General features: G+C 48.3%; 1 long non-coding RNA gene across 1 annotated transcript in view; it reads left to right on the plus strand.

Annotated features, from left to right (window-relative positions):
• The window catches only part of LOC115091628, a 94,278-nt gene extending 77,961 nt beyond the window's left edge, over window positions 1-16,317 (plus strand). The window contains exon 3 of the long non-coding RNA XR_003856787.1: window positions 16,153-16,317. This is a non-coding gene — a long non-coding RNA (uncharacterized LOC115091628). The remainder of the gene's footprint in view (window positions 1-16,152) is intronic.
• Window positions 16,318-17,298: the final 981 nt, after the last annotated feature.

The following is a 17,298-nucleotide window of genomic DNA, read 5'->3' on the forward strand; positions in this document are numbered from 1 at the left end:
CATTGCACTGGAACTACCGGGTGGAGGCAATTGTCGTGACAAATCGGCCCCCATTGGGTTAGCTGTAAGATTTTCCAGTCGAACTGGGGACAATGTTTTTGGAGCGAGGGAAGCCCCAGGACGACAAGGTGTATGGAGTGTTCCAGGTTGTGGAAGGAAATCCGCTTGACATGAAGAAGCCCAACCCGCAGTTGGACGGTTTCCATGAGGTGTGTCACTCGCCCCGGGAGGGGCTTGCCTTGGATAGACGAGATGACCAATGGGGCTTGGGTGCGAATCTGTAGAATTTTTAAGTGCTCCACTAGACTCTTCATAATAAAGTTGCCCCCGGCTCCTGAGTCTACCAGGGCTAATGTATGGAATTCGCTGTCCCCAGATGTCAGTGCAACTGGTAGGGTTAGTGGAGGTGCAGGTGATGTTAGGCCCTGGAAGAGACCTCCATCAGGTCCTAGGCCCGGGAGTTTCCTGGCCGTACCGGGCATGCGGCTAATTGGTGACCCGCAACACCGCACTAAAGTAGAGGCAGAGACCGTTTCTGATTCGCCTTTGACGCTCCTGCGTGGAGAGCGTCCCTCGGCCCAATTACATGGGTTCGTTGGTCGGTGTTCGGGGCCCTCCTGATTCACATTTAGGAGACGGTGAGCGCCGTGGGCATCTAGAAGGTGTCGAGGTTTTCGTGGCCATCTGGGCCTCTTGATGGTGCCTATCAGTACGCCCCCGCCAGTCGATGAGGGCGTTTCAAGGACCTGGGTAGCTCCGGCCTGCGAGCTCGTCCTTGATTCTAGGGCTGAGTCCCTGTAGAGAGATGGTTCGTAAGCAGTCTGGGCCCCAACCGAGCTCTGAAGAGAGGGTCTGGAACTTGAACCCTAATGCAGTTGGAGAAGCTTGGACCGGCGGAAACCTCCTGAGTGGGATCACCGAAACCCATTCGGAAAAGCTCCCAGAATTCTCTCAAATTACTCAGGATGGGGGTCATCCCGTTCCCACAGCGGGGGAAGCCCAATCCAGGGCCTTCCCTTCAAGGAGAGAGAGAATGAAGGTGGTCTTGGTAGCGTCATCGGGAAAGAGGGTCGGCTGTAGAACAGAAGTGCATATTGCACTGGTTAATGAAAACCCCTACAGGTCCGGGGTTCCCGCAAAAGCGTGGTGGTGTAGGCGGGCAGGCGAATCACTGAGCGTGCCCCGGGAGCCATGGACGGAGATGGTAAAGTGGCCTTAACGCCTCGAAGCATTGATTCAGGCTCTCCACTGTGGAGGACAAGGGCATCAAAGGGGTTTCTGCTGGTCCATCATTCGTTGGGCCATCCGGGGATGACCTGGCAGGCAGACCCTCTGCTGAGTTCATGGGCTTGGCAATCTGTTATGCCCAGGAGGGTCATGAACCCTTGGACCGACAGGAGGTTGGTATGACCTGTAGGAAATGGCTCCTGAGATTCCCCCCTCAGGTGGACAGCGAGGTAGAAGAGAAGTTGGGGACTGGCGTAGCAAGGACCAACTGGATCTTCGCCACTGGAAGTCCACAGCCCCCCCCAGGGAGGAGCCCGTAGGGACCCGGGCTGCTGGGACTTAGGTGGGCCCTTGAAGACGGATGGTCCAGAAAAAGTCTGAGGTCGAGTACCCAAGGTTCATCGCTTGCCATTCTGAGGCATCACTGAGAAGGAATCAAGAACCAGGAACCTGAGGCACCAGGAGACTCACCATAGCAAGCAGACTCATCACAGTGCTCGATCTTCATCCTACCGGGCCATGTCTCTGGCCATCAGAGGAACAAGCAGGACCAGACAGAATCGTCAGACACAGAACCAATCAACAGGAGTGAGATCTGGGGTGAGCAGCTGAACAGGTCAGAGATGTTCTGCATTCCTATCAATGTAGATGTTCTTGGAATTCTTGAAGTGGGAGCTTGAACCCTCGAGCTTTGAAACGAGTGTTCTTGGATTCATGGAAGTGCAGGTTGTGACCCACAAGCGAGGAATCAATTCTAGGAAGCACCAAGAGTCAGGCTTGAACCCTCAACTTTAGGATCAAGGTCTTCTCAACTTAGGCACTACACCACATGCAAGTTGGCAAGTGAGTAGAGGAAGGCTGCTTATATACTTCCCTGTGCCTGGCCCATCAGGCACAGGTGATGTCAATTTGAGGGACGAGGCCCCTTTAAATCCAATGAGGAGGCGCGGCCTCGCGCCTAAGGGAAGGGTGGCCATCTTTGATCCCGGGAGCGGCGTAGAGTGGACAGAGGCCGCGAGGGGAAGCCTGGGGCGCTTGCCCCACCGGCGGCTACCACGGGGGATGGTGCCGAGGTGTGGGAGTGAAAGGAGCCGGGCTCCGGTGGCCTTCCCGATGCTGCCGCGGTGGCCCCAATGCCGCGAATCAGGTAGGGGTCGCGACCGCAGCCGCCCGTGGCCAAGAGGCACAACACCAGCCCCTTCTAGGGACTTTAATTTGGTTTTGGGGCGGCTCATGAAACTGCCATTTGAGCCTCTCCAATCTTGTGATCTCCGCCATCTCACCTGGAAGGTGATTTTTCTTTTGGCGATCACATCTGCTCACAGAGTTAGTGAGTTACAGGCCTTAATTGCATACCAGCCTTACACTAAACTCCTGCATGATAGGGTGGTACTCCACACGCACCCTAAGTTTTTGCCTAAGGTAGTATCGGAGTTTCATGTCAAACAATCCATTATACTACCCTCCTTCTTTCCCAGGCCCCACTCAAACCCAGGAGAACGGGCTTTGCATATCCTTGATGTAAACGTGCTCTAGCTTTTTATCTAGACCGTACAGCTGCCCACAGGCAATCCACCCAATTGTTTGTTTCCTTCGATCCCATCAAATTGGGCAAACCTGTGGGTAAGCAGGCTCTCTCCTCCTGGTTAGTGGACTGTATTTCCTTTTGTTACCAACAGGCTGGCATTCCGCTACAAGACCGTGTTAAAGCACACTCTGTTAGGGCCATGGCAACATCAGTAGCGCACCTACGCTCGGTGCCGCTTGCTGACATCTGTAAGGCTACTACCTGGAGTTCTCTCCACAACTTCGCAGCCCATTATTGTTTAGACAAGGCTGGCAGACAAGATTCCATCTTCAGCCAGTCAGTGCTACGCAACTTGTTTTTGAACTGAGGTACCGACATCCTTCTGCCAACCCATTGGGATTCAGGATGCCCTTTACCAAATTTCACCCCTGTTCTTGTGCCTATTGCACGTCTTTGGGTACATTTGGTGCATTGCTCGGGCATCCTCAGCTCGGTACTCACCCATATGTAAGGACTACCGTCCTGCTTCTCATGTGAGAAAGCAGAGTTGCTTACCTGTAACAGGTGTTCTCATAGGTCAGCAGGATGTTAGTCCTCACGAAACCCGCCCGCCACCCCGCGGAGTTGGGTTCGCTTACGTTTTCTTATTTTATTTTTTCGCATGTACTTTTTCTATAAGACGAGACTGAAGGGGGACCCTTGCCGGCTGCAGGGTTGGTGCTATGCTGGGCATGCCCAATAGGTGCCAGTCAAAGTTCTAGAAACTTTGACAAAAGTGTTCTGTGATTGGGCTCCATCCTGATGATGACACCCAAATGTGAGGACTAACATCCTGCTGTCCTGTGAGAACACCTGTTACAGGTAAGCAACTCTGATTTCTCTGCCCTCTTGGTCCTGGTTGAGGCAGGCTCCATGCTAACCACCTAGGTAGCAGAGGGCACCTAAGCTCCAGAAAGCATTCCAACCCACTCCTGGGATGGGGTTTTGAATGGATTGTAGAGTGCATAGCCAAGATCCTAGTACCCGTGCCACAGGATCTTCTGATTGGAAACATGTTGCAGTTCTACACGAACCAGTGGTCGATTGTAACCTCAGACCAATGGTTCCTCTGCATTATTCATGAAGGGTACAAACTGAATCTATTGGATGTCCACCTGAGGCCATCTTGGGGTCTTGTAGATTCATCAGGAGATGCTGTTTTCTGAGCTTTCTTCCTTAAACGCCAGAGCGGTCAAGTCCATACCACCAGGGAAAAGAGGACTGGAATTTTCCTCCAGGCTACTTCATGATTCCAAAGAAAAACTGTAGTACTCCATCTCATCCTAGACCCAAGGGTCTTGAAAAAATTCTAAAAAAGAAAAGTTTCAAGATGATTTCCCTGGGTACCTTGATCCCTTTTCTTCACAAAGGGGACAGACTATGGTCTCTTGATCTGAAGGATGCCTACATCCATATCGAGATCTTCCCCAGACATTTGAAGTATCTCGGATTTCCTGGCGATAGCAGACTGAATTAGCCATGCTGTCTGGGAGCGTCATCGCACGACCGGCAGGCGGAGCTTCTCCTAGAGTTCAGAGTTTTGAACTCTGTGCGTATGCGCGGTGAGGTTCCCGCACGATTACTTAATTTAGCTCAGTCTCTTTTTTTCCGCGAGCAGGACTGCACACAGGCGGAGTTTCCTTCTCCTCGTCTCTTCATTCTTTGAATTTTTTCGAAAGTTTTTCAACTTTTTCGATTCGTGATGGCTCCGAAGCCATCGGGATTCAAGTATGCCAATGTGGCAAAATTATGTCCATCACTGATGGGCATAATTATTGTTACATTTGCTTGGGCACGGAGCACGACACAGCCTCCTGCAGAGACTGTGGTCAGATGTCGCTCCGGGCCCAAAGACAGCGCGCCAAAAAACTTGCGCGCCTACGGGACCCTCTCCTCGCCGGGCCCGGCGAAGAAAACGAAAACCAAGCCATGACAATCCACATCGCTGGAAGGGGACTCGGCCAGGTCGGTGTTACCACCAAGGCCAAGAAGGGAGATCGAGGCTTCGACTCCCTTATCAGTTACGTCCACTGCGCCGTTGGGGACACAGGGCTCTGTGCCCCCTCACTCCCGCTCCTCGACGCCGAAGCATTCGGAGCATGGGAAGGGTAGAAGCGCTCATACGAAGCATGGTTAAATGGCGCACGGCGCATCTCACGGCGCAATGGTGCATGACACATCTCACGGCGCACCTCACGACGCAACGGCGCATGGCGTGTCCCACGGTGCAATGGCACACGACGCACCTCACGGTGCAAAGGCGCACAACGTGCCTCATGGGAAAACGGCGCACGGTAAATCTCACGGCGCTATGACACAGGGCGCATCTTGCGCCGCATCTCGTGGCGCATCGGTGCCAAGGATACTTCAAGGCGAAGATCAGAGGCTGGGTGCTTCGGATGCTCCTTCAGGGAGAGCGGCTTCGCTATTGGGGTCATCCCATCACACTGTTCAAAAAAGAAAACAGGTACACCATCACTGCCATGCTTCGGCGAAGCGTGCAAAACATGGTGACCCAACTATAGCTTCACCTCTCTCCTCTTCCCAGGGTGCATCTCAATTAGAGCACCATGTTAAGAAAAAAGCCAAGACAAAGAATCTCCAATTGGCTACTTCGCCAGGTACAATTTCTGATGTGGACATACTTTCTTCAGAGGGGGAGATTTTCAATCTAATTGGTCCTCTTCCTTGAGATCTCAATCAAGTCATCATATGGAACCAAGTCGCCCTTCTCAAGAATTCTCTCTGGAGGCATCACCTCCTCCTTCAGAACCATTTCCTACGTCTTCACATCATACTTTAGTGTCAAAGGCGAATTCTCAAATTTCTCTTGCTTTGTCATCATTTTTCCATGATCTTGATGAGCTACACCCAAGGGACCCGGGTTCTCAATCTCGAATTTCTACTCCACATATCCCAACGGTCCCACCACCACCAAAGCAAAGAGAAAAATCGATTCCAGAACCCGATCGACCAGACTCTCCACATTCACAATGGTCCACGGCTTCCCCTTCGTCATCTATGGGTTTCCCATCAGACCCACCCGAAGGTCTTCCCGAACCAGAACTTGGCAGTGAATTGCACCCCCGGTCCGAGATGATGTGTTGAGGAAGGCTGTGTAAGCGGAAGATATGAGAAGCGAATAGTTGGGCTAATTATGGAGCCGAGGGAAGCCCTGGGAGGGCTGTGAATTGAGCCATCTTAGAAAATTGGTCTACACCAACCCAAATGATGCAACAGCCACTAGAGAGGGGAAGGTCCACCACAAAATCGGTAGACAAGTGAGTCCAGGGTTCCTTGGGGCCGGCAGCGGCTGTAACAGACCCTAAGGTCGCCCTACCATGGGTTTTTGACGAGCACATGTCGGGCAAGATTCCACATAAACCTTGACGTCTCTTCCTACCTGCGACCACCAATAGTACCGCTGTAACAACTCCAGGGTCCTCTTAGTTCCCGGCGATGGGGGAATCATGGGCCCAGGCTAGTACCTTTTGGTGGCGCTGCAGGGGTACCACGGTATTCCCAGATGGAACAGGCTTGGTGGCGGCCAGGAGATTGCAAGCTGAATCAATGACGTATCCTGTGGTTTTGAGGGACTCTTCTGCTTCATGGGCCCACGAGAGGGCATCAGCCTGAATGTTCTTGGCAGCCGGCCTGTATCTCAGGACAAAGTCGAAGCAACTAAAAAATAGGGACCAGCGAGCCTGATGGGTGTTCAGGTGTTGGGCGTTTTTAAGGTATTCCAGGTTCTTATGGTTTGTATACACCATGATGTATGCTGGGCTCCCTCCAGCAACTGACGCCCATTCCTCAAACGTCATCTTAATAACCAGTAACTCCTTATCACCAATACCATAATTTTTTTCCACGGGGGAAAATTTTCGGGGAAAAAAAGGAGCAGGGCAATAAGGCTCCATTGCTGGAATGCTGGCTCAGTACAGCTCCCACAGCAGTGGTGGAGACATCGACCTCCACAATGAACAAGTTCATGGGGTCCAGGTGGCATAGACAGGTTTCTCAAAGGAAGGCTTGTTTCAGCTGATTAAAGGCTGAGATGGCGTCCGGAAGCCATTGCTTGGGATTCACCCTTTTTTAGTGAGGGCGGTGAGAAGCATCACAAGCTGCGAATAGGTGGGATGAATTGTCTGTAGAGGTTCGCAAACCCCTGGAAGCTCTGTAGGAACCAGAGGCCCGATGGTTGGGGCCATTCCTGGATGCAGGCCATCTTTTCTGGGTCCATATGGAATCCGGTGCTGTAGATATTATACCCCAGGAAGGGGAGAGATTCTCACTTGAACAGTTCTCAAGTTTTGCATAGAGTTTTGTTGGTCCTTAGTCGGAGCACCAATCAGACATCTCGGCGATGAGATGGAAGGTCCTTGGAGTAAATTAGGATCTCATCGAGGTATACCAGCACCGAGGTCTGCAATAGGTCACGAAAGACCTCATTCATTATGTGCTGGAATATAGCGGGGGTGTTATATAGGCTGAATGGCATAACTAGGTACTCGGAGTGGCCGACTCGGGTGTTGAACGTGGTCTTCCACTCATCGCCGGGCCGAATTCTGACCAGGTTGTAAGCGCCCGATGATCTAATATGGTGAAGATTGTCACCCCTTGCAGAAGATCCAGGAGCTCATGGATAAGGGGCAAAGGATAGTGATCATTCCTAGTGATGGCATTTAAGCTGCAATAATCTATACAGGGCCAGAGTGACCCATCCTTCTTAGCAACGAAGAAGAACCTGGCTCCTGCGGAGGAAGTGGACGGCCGGATAAAGCCCCTTTCCAGGTTTTCTTTAATGTACTGGGATATTGCTCGGGTTTCAGGAAGGGACGGGGTATACATGACTCCTGGGAGGCATGGCACCGGGGAAACAGTTCGATGGCACAATCAAAGATCCCATGTTTGGGAAATGTTTCTGCCATCTTCTTCGACAAGACATCCTCGAAGTCTGTGTACTGGGGAGATAGGCCACTGGAGGTGGCAGCCAGGGAGGCTGGGACATGTTGAACTCGGCGGAGGCAGTCGGAAAGACACCGGGGCCCCCATGAGGTCAGCTGGAGGGTGCTCCAATCAATGTGGGGAGAATGTGCCTGCAGCCAGAGTAACCCCAACACGATGGGGTGAATGGATTTCTCCAGGACGAGAAATGGAGTCGTTTCTTCGTGAAGAACCCTGCTGCATAAATGGACCGGGGCAGAGACCCGGGTAATCCAGCCAGAAAGGGGCTCTCCATGAATCGAGGAGATTGATTGGAGGGATCTGAAGTGAGGTAGGCAGGCCTAGTTGGGTCACCAGTTCGCTGGAGATAAAGTTCCCTCTGGCATCAGAGTCCACCAGCACCAAGCTAGGATAGATAAGGTGTGGAAGGACGACAGAGATGGGCAGAGTGCATTGGGGAGAGAAAGTGGCACAACCTAGGGTCATCTCCCCACTGACGCCTAGGTTTGGCAGTTTCCCTGCCGTACTGGACACTGAGCCAAGAGGTGGCCCTGCCTGACACAGTAGAGGCAGAGGTCCAGGGAACTTCTCCGCTGCATTCTTCAGGAGAGAGGCAGGTATGGCCCGGTTGCATGGGCTCTTCAGAGCTATGGGAGCCCAGGTCAGTAGAAGATGTTGGGGCCAGAGAGCGTGAGAAGGATGGAGCCAGCTGAACCGGTCGGTGGGGTGGCCGAGCTTCTTGAAGCTGTTGCTGCAGATAACGGTCGATTCTTCCTGCTAGGTCTATGAGGGCATCCAGGCCATCAGGAAGGTCTTGAGCAGCGAACTCAGCCTTAATCCTGGGGGACAGGCCCGCCAGTAAGATGCTTCAGAGGCTGTCCTCCCGCCAGCCCAGCTCTGTCGCCAGGGTACGGAATTTGATAGTGTATTCGGCTAGAGTCCTGGTGCCCTGCCAGAGATGAAGGATGTCTGAGCCGGCTGTGGTAAGGCATCCAAGCTCATCGAAGACCTTGAAGTTCTGCACGATGCATTGTAGGTCCTGCAGTATAGGCTCCCCTCGCTCCCATAGTGAGGAGGCCCATGCCAAGGCCTTCCTATCCAGAAAGGAAAGAATAAAGATAGTCTTGATGTTGTCGCTGAAGAACTGAGCGGGTTGCAAAAAAATAAAATGCATAAAGCATTGATTAAGAAAACCCTGACACTGTCTGAGATCCCCAGAGTACCAGGGAGGAGCCGGAAGGCAGATGGACGCAGTTGCAGCCGCGGGCAGAGCTGGTGCCAGGTATGCAGATGCACTGGAACTGGCCAAGGTGGATGGATCCAAGTGAGCCGCAAGGCGTTCCATGGTACTGGCCAGCACCTTGAGGCAGTGCTGCTGCTGCTGCTGAATCTTTTGGGCCAGGCCTGGAATGACCTGCAGGCCGGGAAGATCCACTGGGTCCATGGCCTTCGCAAGCTGTTGTTTAGTGGACCCCTAGCCAAGACAAGGTTGACGCTTCCTCCAGGGGAAAGCCCCTGTAGGTCCTCGTCGTCAGGCAGCGGCTTCAGGCAACAGAACCTTCACCTTTACCAGCCCTCGTTCCCCGCGGGTTGAGCCCTTGGGTACCGGGGCCGGCAGGACTTAGGCACGGGTCTCTTGGAGAAACCAATCCCAGAAGGAAGAAGGTCAGAATGAAGTCAGGCATACCAGAGGTCAGGGCAGGCAGCAGACGAGAGGAGCCAGGCATAGTCCAAGACAGGCAGATGGTTGGGGCAGGCGGCAGACAAGCAGAATCCAGAGACAAAGCAGGGTCAGAGCCAGGAGAGTAGTCCGAGGGGGTGAGGAGAGAGGATAAGGACCGGGAGCAGGAAATAGGAATGCAGGAACCAGGAGCAGGAGTCAGGAATGCAGGAACCAGGAGCAGACAACACACACACTGAAGAGTAAGATCCATTGCCAAGGTGAGGTCCTTTTGGTCAGGCAAGGGTTAAATAGCCCCTTGCCCTGACGTCATCGGCAGGATCACGGGAGGTTTTCTTGCCGCTGGCCCTTTAAGAGCTTCGAGGGATCGCGCGCACGCGCCTGGGGGGGGGGCGGATGGGCACACAGGCTTCGGCAGTGGTGCTGCCGGCTGGGATGGCCCGACAGGGCCAGGAGGATTGCGCGGCCCGGAGGTGCGCTGGGGTGGCTTCCCTGGGGCCGGAGGTAGGGTTGCTGCTCGCGGCCTCCCACGGCCGGTGAGCGCAACACACTTGAAAAAGCCTATATTTTTCTGGGAAACAGCTAAATCCGTTTTAAGAGGGGAAATTATTTGTTATATCTGATAAAGCAGAAAAAGTTAAATGCAGATATAAGTGAGCCGGAGAAGGCTTTAAGAGCCTGTAAATGTAATCTTGATAAAAATGTAGATGGAGCAGGAATAAAGGAATTTAGAACAGTTCAAAATGCATTGAATAATTTGCTACATCTCAAGTCTGAATCTTTGCTATGGCAAATGAAATGCAAACTGTTTCAGTTTGGAAATAAACCTGAGAGACTCCTTGTGAACCTTTTAAGAGGGCAAGAGAAATCTAAATTTTCTCCTCCATAAAAAGTATACAAGGAGAGAGCCTTACAACTATAGAACAGATTGCGAAAGTTTTTTTCTGGGTATTATTAACATTTATATGCAGATGAGTCTGGGGACTTTCTGGAGATGGATATGTTTTTAGAAGAGAAATACCTTCAAAACTGAATTGACCCATTGAGGTGAGGGAAGTTAGGGAAGCTATCATTTCCTTGCCATCTATGAAGGCCCCTGGCCCTGATGGCTTTGATGCACTTTTTTTTTTTTTTTACAAAATTTTGATAGCTGAGGTACTGGAATTTTTCGACAATGTGCACTTCAGGTAAAGTGCTAGATATGATGAAGGAGGCAACTATAGTTGTTCTACCAAAACCTGGTAAAGATGGCCAGCTTCCTTGCTCGTACAGACCCATTTCTCTTAACAATTTGAAAATTAAAATTGATGTCAAAATAATAGCGAAACAATTAAATTTTCTTATGCCCAAATTAATATCCACTGTCCAAGCTTGTTTTGAATATGGGAGGCGCTCTACAGCTAATATTCATAAAGTATGTCTGGCTCTAGACTGTTGTATACACAGATCCATTCCAGAATTCCTGTTGGTTAGTTGCGATGCTGAAAAGGCATTTGACAGGGTGTCATGGCCCTTTTTGTTTAGAGTTCTTAGGAAATTTGGTTTTCATGGGAAGATCATTGACTATATTACACTATCATATACAAATCCCTCTGCAAGAATTCTAGTGAATGAACAGTTCTTAGAGGCCTTTTATCTTTAAAGAGGAACTCGACAAGGGTATTCAGATCCTTTATTGTTCATACTAACAGTGGAACAGCTAATACTGAAGTTGTGAAACTCAAAGGAAGTAACAGAGATACAATTCAATGAGCTTCAAGTTAAAACTTTACTCTTTGCAGATGACATTCTTTTGTTGCTGTCTAATGCAAAATCAGCTCTATCCATAGCACTCCAGATTTTTTCAGTGTATCAAAGTGTTGTAATGAAGACACATCAGGCAGGATTCGTGGTGAAGCGTGTCCCCGGGAAGGTCACCTCACCTCCTCCTTCCCCGGGGCCCCTTTTATTGTCCATCATTCCATAGCATAGCATGCATGCAGATTTGTCATAACATCATTGGGTCCTTGCAAATACATACATCATTCATTGGATGTTACAGCGTCATACCATAAATGTCCTTCCTGGCCTTTATGCTGACTACGCGTAAGCTGGCAGGCCGGGAGGGGAAAAGGTCATAAGCTGGACATTGAAGTAGTTTAAGATGTGTTGAACTACCTGACTAAGTGCAAGAGGAAGTAAGCAGGGAGCAGTTTCGGGTTGCTACAGTTTGAGATCTATTCTTGGGGCAGGCAGGTTGTTTGTCAGACAGATTTCCTGTCTCAGTTAGTGGCAGGCTGAAACTTACACAATCCTGCTGCCTCCAGTGTATGCCCGGGAAAAGGGAAGTTAGAGTTAACCCCTGACATACTCCTTCAGGGGCTAAGCTTTCAATCCCATATCTCACCCTTTTGTTTTATTAAGCAGCACAAAGAAAATCTCTGTATCCAAATTAGGGATGTGAATCGTTTTTGAACGATTAAAATTATCATCAGATAATTTTAAAATCGTCCAAAATCGTTAGAGTGCACGATACAATACAAATGCCCACGATTTATCGTCAGGGGCATTTGTATTGTATCGTTAAATAGGGGGCGGGAAAACTGGCACACCAAAAAAACCCTAACACCCACCCCGAACCTTTAAAACAAACCCCCACCCTCCCGAACCCCCCCAAAATGTTTTAAATGACCTGGGGTCCCGGCGCGATTATCCCGGCACGATGTCCCACTCTCTGGCCACGGCTGCTGTGAAGAGAAATGGCGCCGATGGCCCTTTGCCCTTATCATGTGACAGGGCAAAGGTAGCGCCGGCGCCATTTTGATTCCTAGGTCCCGACGTCACACATCCAGGAATTCGCTCCCGGACCCCCGCTGGACCCCCAGGGACATTTGGCCAGCTTGGGGGGGGCCTCCTGACCCCCACAAGACTTGCCAAAAGTCCAGCGGGGGTCCGGGAACGACCTCTTGCACTCGAGCCGTATTGCAAAATGGCGCCGGCCGTATGGCCGTACGGCAATATATTGAAAAGCACCAGTCCGGATACAGATCCCTGAGGCACTCCACTGTTTACCTTCTTCCACTGAGAAAACTATTTAATTCTACACTCTGTTTCCTATCTTTTAACCAATTTGCAATCCATGAAAAAAATCACCTTCTATCCCATGACGTTTTAGTTTTCTGAGATGCCTCTCATGAGGGACTTTGACAAATGCCTTCTGAAAATCCAAATACATCACATCTACCAATTCACCTTTATCCACATGTTTATTCACCCCTTCAAAAAATGTAGCAGATTTGAGAGGCAAGACTTTCCTTGGGTAAATCCATGCTCACTGTATTCCATTAAAACCATGTCTTTCCATATGTTCTATGATTTTGTTCTTTAGAATAGTTTCCACTATTTTTCCTGGCACTGAAGTCAGGCTCACTGGTCTATAGTTTCCCGGATCACACCCGGAGCGCTTTTTAAATATCTGGTTACATTTGCCACCCTCCACTCTTCAAATACAATGGACAATTTTAATGCTAGTTTACACATTTTTTCAGAACCCTTCTTGGTGATTTGCTATTCTTTAGTTTGTCAATCTGGCCTACTACATCTTTCAGGTTCATCGTGATTTGGTTCAGAAAGCTATATGGAGAATATGGGCTTCAGTCCTACTACCTCTTGCATTCAAAACAGGCACTGTACCACTTTAGCACAAGTGGGTGCTACAAATTGTCTGCCACAGCTCAATTTCAAATGACAACCAGTGATTCCTCATGTTGTTGTTCCATCATCTGTTTTTTGCAGCATAAGGTATAACAGTTGTTAGCACAAAAGGTCATATAGAAAGTACCTCCTGCTCAATACAGTCATGGATTCTACTCTCGATATTCCCTAATTCCCAAAAAAGATAGAGGACTGCGTCCACCCTAAAGCTCTGAAATCTCAACCTACATCTTCATTGGGAAAAATTCTAAATGACCTTGAGCATTATTCTTCCTTTCATTCAAAGGGGAGACTAAATGTGCTCCCTGAGGGATACATATGTGCACATCCCTATACAAACTCTTTTTGATATTTCCTATTTCAAGATGGACACAGTTCACTTCCAATACAAATTTCTTCCATTTGGACTTGTGGCTGCCTCCCGCGTCTTCACAAAATATCTTGCAGTGGTATTGTCTCACTTATGTCAGGGGATTCGAGTATTCCTATATTTGGATTACTGAGTCCTAACAGCCCTGACAAGGTACAGTCTTCAGGAACATTTACACACAGCTGTAGAATCCCTGGGAATTCCTTGTCAATTTCAAGACGTCAATCCTAGTACCCACCCAGCACCTACAATTCATTGGAACCATTATAGATTCAATGCACATTCAAACATTCCTTTCTTCGGATAGAGCAACCACATTGATCAAGACTGCCAACTCATTACTAACTTCTCCAACCATAACAGTGCACCGTCTTCTAGTGCTTTTGTGTCACAGCAGCGTCAATGTGTGTAGTCCCTCTGACATGTTTACTCATGCGTTGCCTGCAGTGGGAACTATGGAAGCAATGAAACCAACTTCTTCAGCTTTTCTGCACATCCAGCAATCTCACTCCAGAGATGATATTGGCAATTGGTTGGTGGTTACAACTGGAACTCAGAACAATTTGCAATGCACTACACACCTTCAGTCACATCCTTCAAGGGAAAGATATCATGATTCAAACAGATAATCAAGTTGACATGTTTTACATAAACAAGCAGGGAGGAACTAGATTTTGGATCCTCTGCCAGGAGCCCCTACACATATGGCAGTGGGCAATATTGGATTCAGGCCACTTAACTGCCTAGAATACCAGATACTCTGGCGGATCGCCTCAGCAGAATGTTCTATCCACACGAGTGGTTACTACATGTTCCATCCACACGAGTGGTTACTACATAGCCAACCATCTGTTCAGACTCGGGTCAACCTTGGATTGACCTGTTCACGTTGGAACAAAAATAGAAATTATATCAATTCTGCTCCATACCTATCCAGTGCTCTGTGTGAGGCACAAAATGTTTTCCTGATTTCCTGGGAAGGAGACTTCATGTACGCTTTTCCTTCTATACCACTTATAGCAAGAACTGTACAGAAACTCATGCAGGACCAAGCCACCATGATTCTGATCATCTCAGCATGGCCAAGACAAGCATGGTATGTATATCTAGTGCAACTCACCACTAGACTTCCCATACATCTAGGAGACAATCCATGTCTCCTTTCTCAGGAAGAGAGTTCTTTCCTTTACCCAACCCTAAACTCTCTCAACCTCAGGACAGACTCCTCTGAGCAAGGAAGCCGGCCATGAGATGCAGTTACTCATTCAAATGGAAAAGATATTTGACCTGTGTGCTTTTCACAACCTGGACCTGTTTACTTGTGAGCCAAGTCACCTATTATCCTATCTTCACTTTCTATTATAATCTGTCCATATGACAGCATCAGTACGAATACATCTTAGCAGCACTGCACCCCAAGAATGGGGTATCTATCTCCATGCAGCCTCTTGTATCCAAGTTTGTGAAGGGCCTTTTATATTTACATCCACCAATTCGCAAACCACCAGTATTCTGGAACCTCAGTGTAGTCCTTACTCACCTAATGCAATCTCAGTTCGAGCCTATGGAGATGGCATCTCTCAAGTACCTAACATTGAAAGTGTTTTTTTAGTAGTAGTTACTTCCACATGTCATGTGAGTGAGCCACAAGCTCTAGTGCAATACTCTCTGTATATGCTGTTCTTCCATGATAAGGTGGTATTCAGAATGTGGGGTCAGCATTCTGTTTAAACCAATCAGTGTTACTGCCTACTTTCTTTCAAACCTCATGCTTGTGATGGTGACAAAGCCCTGCATAATTGAAACTGCAAAAGGGCTCTGGCTTTCTATAAACATTGCACATAGTTGCACAAAAGAACATCACAGCTGTTTGTATCTTATATTCAAAATAGGCTTGGAATCACTGTAACTATATGGATTTTATCCACATTATCTAACTGCATTATGAACTGCATTCAGCATTGCTTTGCTACAGCTGGTCTTGATCTCACTAATCCAGTCAAAGCTCACCAGTTTAGAGCAACAGGTTCCTCAATTTCATATCTTAGAGAGGTTCCCATTGAGGATATTTGTAAAGCTGCTACCTATTCATTGGTGCATACTTTCACAATACATTACTGCTCAGATAGCCTAGCTATTTCGGACAGTACGGTTGGATAAGTAATCCTGCATCATGTATTACAAATATAGTCTGCTTTCCATGGTGGAGTCCAGGTTGCTTACCAGTAAATGCATTGCTTCAGTCTTCATCTTGGGGCTCCCCACAAATCATAAATAATTCAGCCCTGCTTATAGATGGAAAAGAGCAAGTTTGCTTACCATAAACAGTGTTTTCCATAGATAGCAGGTTGAATTAGCCATGAGATGCCCACCCTCCCTGGAGAGTAGATTATCCTCCTAATAGTTTTGACATAGACAGAGAAGATTCTGAGGCAATGTCTGTGTGGAAACGACCACATATGCTCAGTAGAGCTAAAGCTCTACTAGCTTGGAGAGACAAATCCGTTCAGTGCTGCCAGTTGATTTCACCCACAGATCATGGCTAATTCATCCTGCTGGCCATGTAAAACAATGTTTATGGTAAGCAAACTTGCTCTTAACTGCTTATTTACTGTAATTTTCCAAATGTTGATGTATGCCTCAAATCTGATAATATTGTACAATATCCAGGGGATTTCTACAAACGAAGAATTTGAACTATGGAATTCAACCTGTAGAATCTTCATCTTCCTTTCAGCATCTTGTCTATCGCATGAAAGATCTGGACTTTGAGGACATTAAGTGTGGAGTAAAAAGTAAAGAGGCAGAAATAAATCTGGCTAGATTTGCTTCTAACGCAGCTGTAAGTTGCTTTCTGATAAAGATCCATCAATTAATATGATAGTACAATACTCTATATCAAATGTTTCCCAGTCCTCGGGGCACACCTAGTCAGTCAGGTTTTCAGGATACTCACAATGAATTTGTATGAGATAGATTTACATACTTCCATTGAATGCAAACCTATCTCATGCATATTCATTGTGGATATCTTGAAAACCCGACTGACTAGGTGTGCCCCAAGGACTAGGTTGAGAAGTACTGCTCTATATAACATATTTTAATTGAGGAGAATACAGGTATGCAGAGCAGGCAGTTATGTTATCCAACTTTTTCAATTTTTACATGTAACCCTTTTTTCATGGAATTGTACAGTTTCCAAGGGCACACAAAAATATTTCTCTCTCTGGGGCTGTCTCCACTAATACTTTTCCCCTCTTGTTTGTCCCCAAGTTGAGGGTCTTTTCTATGGGGTGAAGGCAGACCACCTTGGCCCAGATGGTGGTGTGACTTTCCCTTATATGTGTGTGTTGCAGTGTTTCTCTCTTTCTCCTGGGGTACTGTGCTGCAAAGAGAAACAGGATGGACACAGTTTGGGTGTGCAACTAAAATTTATTGATTCATCATAGTCAACTCAGTGGCCAATAATCAATCCAGAAAGGGTGAGATTACAGCTGTCATTCTTATAAGTGCTTTTTCTTTTAATGGGTATGTGTCCTGTCTCTCAGGTTCCTGGGAGATGGCTTATCACTCTTCTGCTGAGTGCATACGTTGTCCCAGTGGGAAAAGGGAGTCCTACTGGTGGGGAATCCCATAAATCCTGGAAAAGTGCTACCTGAATCCAAATGTTCAGTCTCTTTCAACCAGCCTGTGTCCTGGTCCCTTGGGGTGGAGATCCGTTGAGAGCCCCCAGATCTTGCTCCTTATTCCTACCATTCTGATGGATGTGACTTCTCTGGAAGAAAAGTTTGATGTGAGTAGGAAACTAGATATACA

The sequence above is a fragment of the Rhinatrema bivittatum genome, chromosome 5 (genome assembly GCF_901001135.1).
Source record: "Rhinatrema bivittatum chromosome 5, aRhiBiv1.1, whole genome shotgun sequence".
In the NCBI taxonomy this organism is placed as follows: Eukaryota; Metazoa; Chordata; class Amphibia; order Gymnophiona; family Rhinatrematidae; genus Rhinatrema; species Rhinatrema bivittatum.